The sequence below is a fragment of the Gigantopelta aegis genome, chromosome 8 (assembly GCF_016097555.1).
Source record: "Gigantopelta aegis isolate Gae_Host chromosome 8, Gae_host_genome, whole genome shotgun sequence".
Lineage (NCBI taxonomy): Eukaryota > Metazoa > Mollusca > Gastropoda > Neomphalida > Peltospiridae > Gigantopelta > Gigantopelta aegis.
In genome coordinates, this window is record NC_054706.1 from 71323368 (window position 1) to 71337242 (window position 13875).

A 13875-nucleotide genomic window follows, 5' to 3' on the forward strand; every position below is an offset into this window, starting at 1 on the left:
GACGTTGTTTATGTGTTTTTGAGCAGTCGGAAGTGTAAGGTGATCAGTTCAAGACGAGACGACTGTCTCCATCGTCTCCCTCTGTTTCCACCGTCAGTTATTACCTGCAGCTCGACACGGCCCGGTCCGCGTTTTACCTCGCTTTTTTTTATGGGATCTGGTTATGCCAACTTGCCACCTTACTTAAGCCTTTGGATCCAAGCCCTGGAGCGGCGTGGCTTTCTTAATACTCCCGCTAAACAACCGGCGAGAGAGCTTGTAAAACTCCGCTGAACGCTCCGTTTATCGAAATATGGCTGAGAATAAAAAAACCACCCAGTCCAATTCTTTTCCTCCGTAACGTACGGGGTAATTTTAGATCCCATTCCAGATTTTTATCTCGAGTTCAAAAGGATACGTAAAACGATAGCTGTCATTTTCCAAGGATGGATTCGAGATAGCGGGTGGGAGCGAGATGCGTGGGCACAATGTACACGATGGTGATAGTTTATTTTCATTGAGAGTAATTTATTCAGATGGTTCCTGATAGGTAATTCATCAGGTGGTGGGGGTCAGAGAGGGGAGGTGTTGGATCTATTCGGAAATGTACTCGGTAATCTGTGCGAAAAGAGATAAAAAGGATGAATTACTTTTTTTTCGTACAACCATTTGAAAAATTCAAGTCATATAACATTAAAAAAAGTAATTTAAAAAGTCCCAATCTCATCTTCCCATCATTTAACATATTTTATTAATGCAAAATACAAGTAAAATATGAATGAGATGATGCGACTACACCTAATAATTTTTCACTACTAATGCAAGATGAAATTCGACAGAAGGTTTGGACGGAAGACATGCCCCTCAATATCAAACTTTGGGGACCTGTTGATGACCCGGATTCGGGTTATTGATATGACATCCATAAAAAAAGGATTGAACGAAGAAGAAGAAGACGACGAATATGTTGATGATGATGATGATGACGATGAAGAAGATGATACTATAGAAGAAGATGATGACGATGAAGAAGATGATGATGAAGAAAACGAAGAAAAAGAAGATGGTGATAAAAAGAAGATGACGAAGGAAAAGTTGATAAAGAAGATGACGATGAAGAAGAAGGCGATAAAGAAGAAACTGATGATAAAGAAGAAGAAGATCATGATGATGAAGAAGAAAAGATGAAGAAGCCGACGAAGAAGACAGAACCTCTCCATGCTCCCATTAGATACCCCGTGTAACTGTAGCACCATGTGTGTCTACTAGAACCGCCACTGAAAGATTCCAAATATCTGTCTGAAACCCCAACCCCAAAACAGAACAGAATAGAATGAATGAATAAATGAATGTTTAACGACACCCCAGCACGAAAAATATATCGTCAAACTATGAACAGAACAGAAAAAAAGACCTGTCTAATTTTCTTGTCAACCTATATCCAAATGTTTTTTGTGTGTCTACAGTTGTTTTAATGACCGGACAGGAGACGGTTAAAACGACGATTTCTAAAACTTTTTATAGTGCCTCGTAAACATTATTTTATTAGGTGGGCTGTATTTTTGTGTACTTGTGAGATTTATATAACACGTCTGTTTGACGTTCATGATCAGGACGACTATGTTGGACGGTTTTAAAACAGAGCAGGTCCAGATGGCGTCTCCATAGTAAATATCGTGTAATAAACTTTGCAGAAAAGGTTAAACGTTTGTTTTATTTAACAACACCACTAGAGCACATAGATTTATTAATCACCGGCTATAGGATGTGAAACATTTGTTAATTTTTGACATATATAGTCTTCAAAAGAAACACGCTATTTTGTTTTTCCATTGACAGCACTTTTATATGCACTTTCCCATAGACAGGTATGTGGTTGGGATAGCAAAATCCTAATCAGAGACTAGGTCCACTGACGTGGTTAGATCCTACGTCGTAAGCACCTCAGATGAGCGCTCTACCAACTTGGATAGATCCCGCCATCTCATCTTTTGCAAGTCTTTTGCAATGTGCTTGTCACACAGTCTTCTTTTTATTATCAAAATGATAATTTAATACATTTATTTTGCATTATTATGCAGATACCTGCATCAGATTCACAGGAAGTTTGCCTGCATCAGACTCCCAGGAAGTTTGCTCAATGGCAGAGCACTTGCCAGGGCCAGAACCATCGGCTACTGGATCAAAAAATGTATGCTAATTTTGAAATCTCTACACAAAAGAGGAAAGCCAATTTCCAAGACGATTATAGATACATCTTTCCCTGTTCATCCATAGAAGTACTGCCACTCCAAAAACTGGCTGAAAAGGACACTTTGACTACTGTTACAGCATGCACTCATGAATCACCGTCAAACACAGTAATGATACCAGGTGTTCGCGAAAAGCTGAGCATATCTTTCCACACCAGTAACAACCCTTCATCGGAACAGCTTTCAATTGTCAAATCTGAATTCATGAACATTTTATAACAAAGAGTTTCCTTTTTATATTTTTCCCTTTCTACAAAAAATAAAAATAACAAAAAAAGTTCGCCGAGTCGTTAATATTTTTTTAATTTAGCTCTCACCAAAGAGAAAATAATAATTTGTGAAAGAGGCTTTTACACGTGTATGCGAAGTTCACGAAGTCGATGAACCGAGTCAGTAACCACGATAATTACGGATGAATCGGGCAAGACGCTAATGGTAAGCGGATAGCTGGTTGGCTTCGGCAGCTGAAAGACCCTGCCACGGTCCTGTGACTGCCTATCAATCGCGCGTCGAGTCCCACACCCGAACACTAGCCCCGTATCACACGTCAGTCTTTCATTAAGTCGAACCGGCCATGCTTGTCCTGACCGGCGTATCGCCAAACACGGACGTCGGGTATTTGCGTACCCAGCGTAGTGTAGTCGGCCTTGTCAAAGGGGGTGTACGGTCCCTTGTGTTCTGATCTGGCGCCAGAGCAAGTCGATCAAGTATAATGGCTGAAAAGATCATTTTAAATTGATGAAAACGATTCCCTTGTTTGAAGTAGATTTTTTCTCTCTCTCCCAGCTCAACATGTTAGAAACATTTTAATGAGGAGTTACCGCCCATTTTTTTTCAATTCGACAGTTGATATTATCAATATTTGGTTTATCTTTTTTTTCACTTATTCGTGGACTTGGCCCTTGACAGAGTAAACAATGAGAGCCGGATTTGCGAGAGCATTAATTAATGGACTATACAAGGAATAAGGTCATATGATCCGATATGAAATTAAATCGGTGACAAAAATTAATATTTATGACATAATTATACGTTTACACAAGCAACAGTGTCCCTTCACAGATGGCACCATTACGCATAACATTTTTAAAAATAAAATAAAACAACAAACACCAACACCCCCATAAAAAATAACAAAAAACCCTCAAACAACAACAACAACAACAACAACAACAAAAAAAAAAAGGAAAGAAAGAAAGAAAAACAAAAAAGAGAAAGGAAAAGAAGAAGCAAAAACGACAACAAAACACTCCCCCCAACCCCCCCAACACCAACATAACACTCCCCCAACAACAAAACACTCCCCCACCCCCAACAACAACAAAACACTCCCCCAACCCCCCAACAACAAAACACTCCCCCAACCCCCCCAACAACACAAAAACACTCCCCCAACCCCCCGAAAAACAAAACACTCCCCCAACCCCCAACAACAAAAAAACACTCCCCCAACCCCCCCCAACAACAACAAAACACTCCCCCAATCCCCCAACAACAACAAAACACTCCCCCAAACCCCCAACAACAACAAAACACTCCCCCAACCCCCAACAACAACAAAACACTCCCCCAACCCCCCAACAACAACAAAACACTCCCCCCAACAACAACAAAACACTCCCCCCAACCCCCCAACAACAACAAAACACTCCCCCAACCCCCAACAACAACAAAACACTCCCCCAACCCCCAACAACAACAAAACACTCCCCCAACCCCCCAACAACAACAAAACACTCCCCCAACCCCCCAACAACAACAAAACACTCCCCCAACCCCCCAACAACAACAAAACACTCCCCCAACCCCCCCAACAACAACAAAAACCAACACACACACACACACACCACACACACCACACACACCACACACACACACCACACACACACACACACACACACACCACACACACACACACACCACACACACACACACCACACACACCACACACACACCACACACACACACACACACACAAAACCCCAACAACAAAACAAAACAAAGAAACACAAAACTCCCACCTCACCAAAACCACCAAACAAGAAACCACCACCAACAACAACAAAACCAGTTTAGTTTTATTTACATCAATTTGTACCTGGGATACAAATGAGTGTGTGAAGGAAAACGCAACTGAGAAAATAATTTGTCTTTGATAACACTACAAATAATGTTACATAGAGAATTTTATCTATTTGTGTCCAATAACTTAGATGTTACTTAATGCCCCAAAGTATAACACGCATCCTAATTAAGTAACAAGTTTTATTCAGTGTCTTTTACGCGCACTTTTCCACAAACAGAATAGTACATATAGCTAGTTGTGAAGTATTAGCGGGGATAAAAAAAACCCCACCGCAAAACTTCAGAAACAATCTATTCTACGACTCATCGAACTTCAGACGAAGAACTTATTATGTCACAGAGTTGTGTGTTTCCTTAAAAAAATCAAAGGATGTACACGTTCGTACGAAAAGTGTACACGCAGTCATTTGCCTACAAAACATCAGTATAAATTGTAACACTCATGCACTTGCTACAGAAATTATGCACATACAGAAATTACATGACCCCCCCCCCCCCCTTCCAAAAAAATAAAATAAATAATAATAATTAAAAAAATAATTAGAAAAACCCTCAAGAGGTCAATCTGACATTAGAAAGCATAGTTATTTTTCAAATATATATCAGGCTATGGCAAATCTAAATAACTTATGAAGGACTAGAAAATAAGCAAATTAATAATTAATCTCACATGAAAAACATCTGAAAGCCTTATTAATGTTGATTTTGTTATTATTATACCAGAACAAATGGGACACCGCTTGATAGAAGTTCCGCCTGAGATGCGAGCAGTCATGATATCATTTCCCATCGGTACACCCATTGTAATGTTTCCAAGTCGGGCCAAGGTTCAAATCTGAAGAACAAAGCAATAAACATTTGTAATATCGTATCTCTGCACAAAACAGGAAGGAAGTAAAGGATTTTTGTTATTTATTTACTTATGCACTAAAAACATTTTTATTTATGGTTATATGGCGTTGGAGTCCATAATATGACGTTTTGACAAAAACCATGAGTGAACTATAAATTAGAGAACTATGTAGCTAAAGTGGATGTTTTCTTTCATACCTTGAACCACGAATCATAGATATGTACATGCAGTTTAGGGAAGGGAACTCTTTTAATGTGCCCAGGCACGCCTATCCCGTATTTAACCTCTGACTTCGCCAGTGGCCAATCCCGGGACGGGAATACACGCAATCTAGTTTCATGCAACCATGGCCCTTGCTTATAAAACGTTTGGAGTCCAGACTCGATCCTTAATCACGTCACACACATACAATTTGTATGGCGTTGCCATGACGTTAAAATATCAGACTCTATTACAGTCTAAGGTCATGGCCTGGGCTCATGCTTATAAAACTTCTAAAGTCTAGACTCAGGTCTCCAATAAAGTCTGAGACAGTAATGTCATGACAACGCCATACAAAATGTATGCGTGTGACGTCATTAAATAGTGAGTCCAGACTCTAATTTTTACAAGCACGGGCCACATGCTGCCCTAAATGGAGCGAACTATAAATTAGAGATCTAAGTAGGTAAAGTGTTTTTTCTCTCTCATACTTTGGACCATGAATCACAAATATATATTTGCAATCTAATTGATTAAAACAACGTGCGTGTGTTCTTGTTGTCGTCCTATAAACAACATTCTAACAGCGATTCATGGCAGCAGTTAAAACCTTGTCAAAACATCCATTAAATTATGCCCTCTTCAAGTATACAATTTGAACCCGCCCCCCCCCCCCCCAACAATAACCGTTTTGTCGGACATATTTTACAGCAACCAGCCATCTGCAAGGAAACAGATAAAAATTGTGCATGTACCGAACATCATGAAAAATACAATGCGACATCCTCTTTCTCCGTATAGATTTTCACAAATATTTAATGGCTTGTCGAACAAATGGGACGTCATGTATGTTGCAGTTTGCAGCGACATGACAGGTTAATTAAGATGCGCAGAACTGCTACGGCGTTGCTTTCGTGATGAAATCGACATGAACATCGCGTGACGTTTCGCTCCACTACCACGTGCGTTCTGGCGGTCTCGTAGCGGTCTCTTCCTGTGAAGTAAAATATTTTAAGGAAACTCAATCAAAAACTGACGTCAAAGAAATGGGCAGCAGAGAGTGATTTCCACAATAAAAATGTGAGCAGTGATCTTTCAACACGCGCCTGTAGGCTACCTTACACCGAATCAGTTGCCATTTGTGACTACGTTAACATATATATTTTTAAAGGAATTCAGTCACAGATTTAGAGGGCCGTTATTGTTTCCTGAATTATGGACCGTCGACATAATTCAATTACTTTTTTTTCTTCAAAATATCAATAATAAGTGGGTTATGATAGTTGTGTAGATGGTAACAAATGTATATTTTTTTCAGATAATACTTTGTTAGGTCGTTAATTAGTCAACCATCTGTGACTGAGTGCCTTTAAAGTATGTTGTTTATATGATTACCATACCCAAGCAGTGCACTTATAAAGACAAGGACACCGTATCTTGAATATTCTAGATAGTGTTACAGATTTAATTACATAACATGGATTCACTTAAAAATTATCTAGCCAGTGCACCGTGGTATGTGCTATCCTGTCTGTGGGATAGTGCATATAAAAGATCCCTTGCTATTAATGGAAAAATATAACGGGTTTCCTCTCTAAGATTATATGTAAAAATTACCAAAGGTTTGACATCCAATGCAAAATAGCGATGATTAATAAATCAATGTGCTCTAGTGGTGTCGATAAACAAAACAAACTTTAACTTTAACCTCACAAAGATGTGCTTTCAGAGAGGTTTAAATACGAATACGTTTCCTTCGACTTCCGATATGTTCAACTATACAGTATACTGAACGCAATATAATTTTCACTGTTGTAACATCGAACACTATGTCTAAAAGTGAATGAAGAAAACAACCATTGATGTCCGTACACCACCACTTTATATATTTTCCTGTCTCCCCATAACACGACTCACATGCAGAGTGATTGCCCAATGTGAGTGACTCCCCAATATAAAATCCTGGCTACACCAATGTGTCTGTATTTGTAGCATCGATGGTCTTGACAAAATTACTAAAAATAACGAAAACATATCCCACTTTGTATTGAAAACACGCAGAAATATTCTATGTGGATGGTTAATTGTGATGAAGATGAAATGCATGTGCAATTGTTGTTGTATGTAAATAATTTTTACTCATATGGTTAACAAATTAGGCAGGTACGACTTTGAAATTCGTTATGCCTCGTAGGAACGTAACATTAGGAGAGCATAGGGATTTTGCTTGGCTGCAAGATAGAAAATAGCAATTTGGCTAACAGTGTACAACATTTCCTTGTGTGCCTGTACCCGGATGCGAACCCAGTACCTATCAGCCGTAGGTTCGACGGCTTTACCAATACTTCAGCGATAACGGTTCAGACTCTGGACTAATAGAGAATGACAGCTGCAAGCTGTTACGGGGAACCGTTGTAACGCAATACAAAACATACGACAAAGCTTAAAATTGGTGAAAAAATTAAAACAACAAAATAAAAAAGGTTACGGCTGGCTAATTTAAAATGTCGCCACGGCTAGAATGTCGGATCACAGGTATCGGAGTAAAATGGTCGGGAGTGTGAAATGAGTTAGCCGCAACAAGGGTTATTATCCCGAGCGACACTGGGGTGCATATGATGAGATTACTGCTAATTTGGAATGGCAATTGGCGTCACAGTTGGTCCGTCGCCGACTCTTTCCGGCGTGCGTTTTGGCTGTCGAAGACCGCACAGCTGACGCTGTTGATGATCGCGGGGTGACAGTCGTCGGTCGTAACTGGAGATGTAAAATTATCGAATGTGTTTTAGCAGAGTGGAAGTAGTTATAGACATTTAGTGAGATTGCCAACAGCGAGCGGTGATTAAAAGCTTTGTTTTCTCACTTATATGGCGTCAGAGACAGAGCCACCAGTGCTAGAACATTCTTGGAATTCGTTCACGAAAAGATCCCCAAAGCGCGTTGTTGGTGTAGTGTATAAGTCATGGGTCTCATAGGTACTAGGGTCGCACCCCGGAACCGGCTCTCATCAAGAGATAATTTTAATGACTGAATGGAAAGGTGTAAAGTCGAGATGTAACGATACTGTGATACAGTATCGTATCGCGATACGTGGTCCATGATACGATACATCGATTGTATCTGCATAACGATTATTACTTAAATATCGAAGTTCGTACCTTTTCTGTGTTGCACAAAATGAATTTGAGCCATGACAAACATCAGGATGACCAGAAAGACTGGGTTTGTTAAAATCGATAACTTAAAGGGACTGTCCTGAGTTTGCAGCCATTGTAAGATGTTTGCGATTACTATTTCATACTAAATACATTTTCTTGTTTAGAATACCAGTGTCTGTATATCGAATGTGTTTGCTATCGTATATTAATGTTTGTAGCACTCAGTTTTTACTTTAATTCGTGATATATATTTTTTCGTACGTACGAAATTATTGTGAGGTAAAATCCGGTTTGGGCTACTGAAATACAGACATTGATATTCTAAATAAGAAAATGTATTTAATTTGTATGTTACATCTTCGAAAAGGCTCTATTGGTCGGAAACATTTTACAATGCTTGTAAACTCAGGGCTGTCCCTTTAAGTCAGACATTGTTATTGATATTTAACTTAATTACAAAAAAAGGTGCAATTTAGGAAAATATTTTCACTGCCTTTATTCATTCATTTCATCTTATTTTCGTGCTTATATCCAATTAAGGTTCAAGCACGCTGTCCTGGACACACACCTCAACTAACTGGGCAGTCTGTCCAGGACAGTGGGTTAGTTGTTAATTGTTTGTGGTTAGTGAGAGAGAAGAGGGTGTAGTAGCCTTACACTTATCCATTAAGCCCTTACGAACTCGCTCTGGGTTTGAGCCGGTACCGGGCTGCGAACCCTGTACCTACCAGCCTGTAGTCCGATGGCTTAACCACTGCACCACCGAGGCCGGTTTCACTGCCTAATAACTAGGGTCATTCCGTATAGCGATACATATCGTATCAAGACGCACATATCGGGATATTATGTCTTGTATCGCAACCTATCGTTACATCTCTAGTGTAACGTCACTACGATTTCTTCTCTCTCGTTAATCTCTCAAAACTAACTATCCATTATCTGTCCTGGACATGCAGCCTAATAATTGAAGGCTGTGCCCAAGACAACGTGCTTGAACCTTAGTTGCGTATAAGCAGGACAAGACAAAAGAACACAGTAGGCAGTTGCCAATGACTACTAAATAATTAAAGAAGTGAATGCTAAATAGGCTAAGCTGGTGAGGAAAAGTAAAAGGTTTGTTTTGTTTAACGACATTACTAGAACGCATTGATTTATTAATCATCGACTATTGAATGTCAAACATTTTAGTAACTTTGACATGTAGTCTTAGAAGGGAAACCCGCTACATTTTCCAATTAGTAGCTAGGCTATTTTATATGCATCATATTACAGACATATTATGAATACCATAAATACAATTTCAATGGACGCTGCCATCTTTGTCACAATTATAAGTGGCTAATTACCCAGCGGCCGTGTGTATAGCCTCGGCTAACGAGGGATGGCTATCTACACGGCGGTCGTGTAAAGCCACCACACTAGTTAAACTTACCCGTATGTCGCACAGCTTACATGCAGTTAAATATAAATAGTATAAAAATAAATAAATGTGACAATATGAATGAAATAAAATAAAATGCTAAATAAATACTAGTGCAAATAAATATATTTGTATGTCTCAACTTTGCCTTTTTGGCATGGTGGATTTCTTCTTCAGAATAAATAAACCATCTACACCACAATCCTAGTGATAGCAAATCGTTACACGTGACAGAACACTGGATATTTTAGTACTATAGGATACACCCATCACTTGAAGTGACTAGACACCACCTCTGCTTCCGGTTTACTGGAATTTGTAATGGCCCTCGTTGTCTTGTCTTGACCTATTGACCTATTAATGAAACTCTTACCTCAGCGCATCAGTCACATATACATGATAAGTATATGAATGTACATGTATTCAGAACACTTGTTACGTGCTGTTTTTCCAACATATTAAGTAACGTCCGTTACGTCTTGGTTTATAGCACGTTTCGCCAGGCTCGTTACGTTTGCACTGTTAAGAGAGTGGCGAATACAGCACACGTTTTTCAAGAACTCTTTTTATAATTTTAAAATTATTTCTATACATATGAGTATTTGTGATGATGTTTTCAAATCTATGTTTATCGTGTTCAAAATATATAGTATGTGACACATTATGTCAATAATTCGGTGTTCTCGGTTTGAATTTGTTTGGGCTATAGATTAATATTTTCTCCTTTTGTGAAGCAGCTACCTATAATGTATCTTTATTTTAATTATTTTTTTAAACATATTGAGTTTATATTGATATACTTTATTAGGTCTTAAAGTCTTTCAAGATATAACATCCTTCACAGCTGCTTAAATTACTTTGTTATGTTTAGTCACGAGTAGACATTGTGTTCGCATTCTATAAATAACAAGGGAGCAAATGTTTATCCTTGCAAAATGCTTCATTACAATATCATGTTTGCTTTAAAAATATATAATTAAGTGTAGAGATGAATTTTGTATGTTGATGTTGAGCTGATATCATATATATTTTTTCTAGAGTGTCGTTGCACATTCGTTCATTACATTGATACTGTTCCACGTTGCTAAAAACAAATATTAGTAAAAAATATATTTGTAAATATTATTTGGGAAGGGGGTCATGAAACCAAAACACTAATATATTGAAATTAATACTTTCTAAACAAATCTGAATGACAAAACCGTATTCCGAAAACAAAATCGCATTTCTGCACAAGGCAGAGTCGAAAGTCCGTCAAAATAATCTTTGAGTAACGTTCGTTACGTATTGTTTTTCTATAATGCAGAGGAACAACATTAACTGTACCAGATGGTTTATAGCAAGGTCAGGAACCGCTTGTTACCCGTTACTTTATAGCATGGAACTCTTGTTACCCGTTGGTTTATAGCAGATACTATGCAATCTGTCTTACTCACGGCTATCTGACGTAAACTAATTTTACAAATTATTAATAAATAATGAAAGATTAAACCAACTACCACGCGTGGTACGTTAGCAGGAATATATTTGGCCGGGGTCGCCCGACCTGCCAAAGTACCGTGTGCGGTAACATGACTTTTGATGTGCCAAGTGTTTTGGGTTAAATATGGGTGAAACAATGTCACACGCTGCCTTTGCATAAATCATTCTCGAAGATTTATGAGATTAATAAATTACGAAGGCTGCCCGAAATATTTAACAGCTGTCGTAAATAAGAGTGTGTATGATCTATCGCAGTTCTAACACGTGTGCAGCTCTCAGATGTAAAAAAAAAAGAAGAAAAGAAAAGAAGACCAAAACAAGTCGTGTATGGTGACAACAAGTAATTTAATTAGTGTTAAGAAGCATGTCAAAACTGCCTACACGGGGCACACGTGACACCTGCAAATCGTGACCTTTATGAACAGCCAATTTAAAGGTAACAAATTAAAAAGAATGAACGCAAAACGCACATGCATACGCACCTACATACGCACGCACACGTAGATACATATATACATACAATATATAGATATTAATACATCTATAAATACATACAGAAATGCATACATGCATGCATGAATACATACATATATATGTACATACCTACAAAAATACATACATATACATGCATGCATGTAAATACATTCATTCTTAAATACGTACATACCCACGTACGTACAAACATATATACCCACTCACACACTCTCACATACATCTCTCCCCTTTCTTTATTTCTTGGCCTTCGAAGTCCATATTTTCTTCCCATTCTGACAACATCCCCAATTTGCTAGCAACGTTTGCCATTCATCTCCACATCCCAGTTCTTGTCTCTACAAACACGACAGGTTGTAAAACACGATTTCTGTAACCCCCCCCCCCCCCGCCAATTCTCGTCGATTGAAATTAAAGTTTGTTTTGTTTAATGACACCACAAGAGCACATTGGCTAATTAATCATCGACTGTTGGATGTGGAAAACTTTGTAATTGTGACACGTAGTCTTCGAAGGAAACCCGCTACATGTTTCCATTAGTAGTAAGGCGTCTTTTATATGCATTTCCAATAGATAGGACAGCACATGCCATATCCGTTAATTATCAGTCGTGGGACACGTGTTGGAACAAGAAAAAACGCAATGGATCCGACAAGGAGGTTCTATTCTACGACCCACGCAACTCAGACGAGCGCTCTATCAACTGAGCTACATCGCCTCTTTCATCAGTTGTGTCGCAAACAGATGGTTTTTGTTATCGCCTAAATGCTTTGTATCCACACACACACAAAAAAAAGAAAAAAAAGTAGTAGAAGAAGAAGAGGTTTAATAAAATCGTTTTGCAAAGCAAGACTCCGACTACCGATCTCACGACTTCTACGACTGTTCAGTTACTAGTCTGAGCACTCTTACAACTCGATTCTCGTCGTATACACCTCCTACGGCCAATTAGTTTGTTAAACTGAGCAGCCCCGTCGTAAGTAAGTAGGTGAAATTACAACACAACTGTCGAGTTGGCGAACTCCGTCGTGACTGTTGATGGTTTGATATTAGCATAACACAAGCGTTTGCATAAAAAGTTAAATTTAATAACCATGCATTTAAAAAAACACATACAAAAAACAACAAACACCCCACAATAAACCACCTTTCAAATATTACGCACTTGATACATAATACATGTATACCAAATTATATTAATTCAAACCGTTTAGTCTTTTTGTGCTATTTTGAAAAGAAAAATCTATAAACGTATGCACCATTTATCGTGTCGTTAACTATACGTGTCTATTATAAAACGCCAGTATAAAACAATACTCAATAAAAACACTCAAATGTGATGCTGTAATAAAACCTATTACACGTGCACTGCCAAATGTTTGAACTCTGCGTGACTGCTAATTAGTCCACTGGCCTGTGAACCGATGAAGTGGTCTCACAAGATCGCAATTAGACCGTATTGGTTATAATTATGATTGAAATTTTGAAAAAAAATACAACAAAGTACCTGTCTTCATAGTTTCCAAAATCATTTCCAAAAGTAAAATGAAGAAGTCATCAATTTCAGCGAAACCAATCATCGTGCTATGAAAATGACATGGATTGCTCTCTACGTCACGTGCTCAAGGGAACGAATTAAATGAACACATCTCGAATTATTAGTGTATAATATTGTGCTCGACTACAGAGCGATAAAAAAGCTAAACGCTACGAACTACCCAACCCTTGGAGCGTATTCCTGACAGCTCTCCGGTAAAATAAAGTGTCACTTGTTTTCCTTTCATTTTTTTCTTGATTGTTCGTTAAAACAGCAAGGTGATGCACTTATGTTGAGGACGGAAGAATATGTAGTATTTTTTTATGGAATGATTAATCTTGTACGATAATTTCCGGTAGTACTCGGGAGTAAAAAAAAATCCGACATTTTGAAAGAAAAACAAATATGGACGACAA

At 38.4% G+C, this 13875-nt stretch overlaps 1 long non-coding RNA gene across 1 annotated transcript; it reads right to left on the minus strand.

Moving 5' to 3' along the window:
* Positions 1-2420: 2420 nt before the first annotated feature.
* On the minus strand, positions 2421-13560 carry LOC121378348. The gene is made up of 3 exons (XR_005958712.1): positions 13430-13560; positions 5037-5151; positions 2421-2947 (listed from the first exon to the last, which is right to left on the minus strand). It is a non-coding gene; the product is annotated as an uncharacterized LOC121378348 (long non-coding RNA).
* Between the last annotated feature and the right edge of the window lie 315 nt (positions 13561-13875).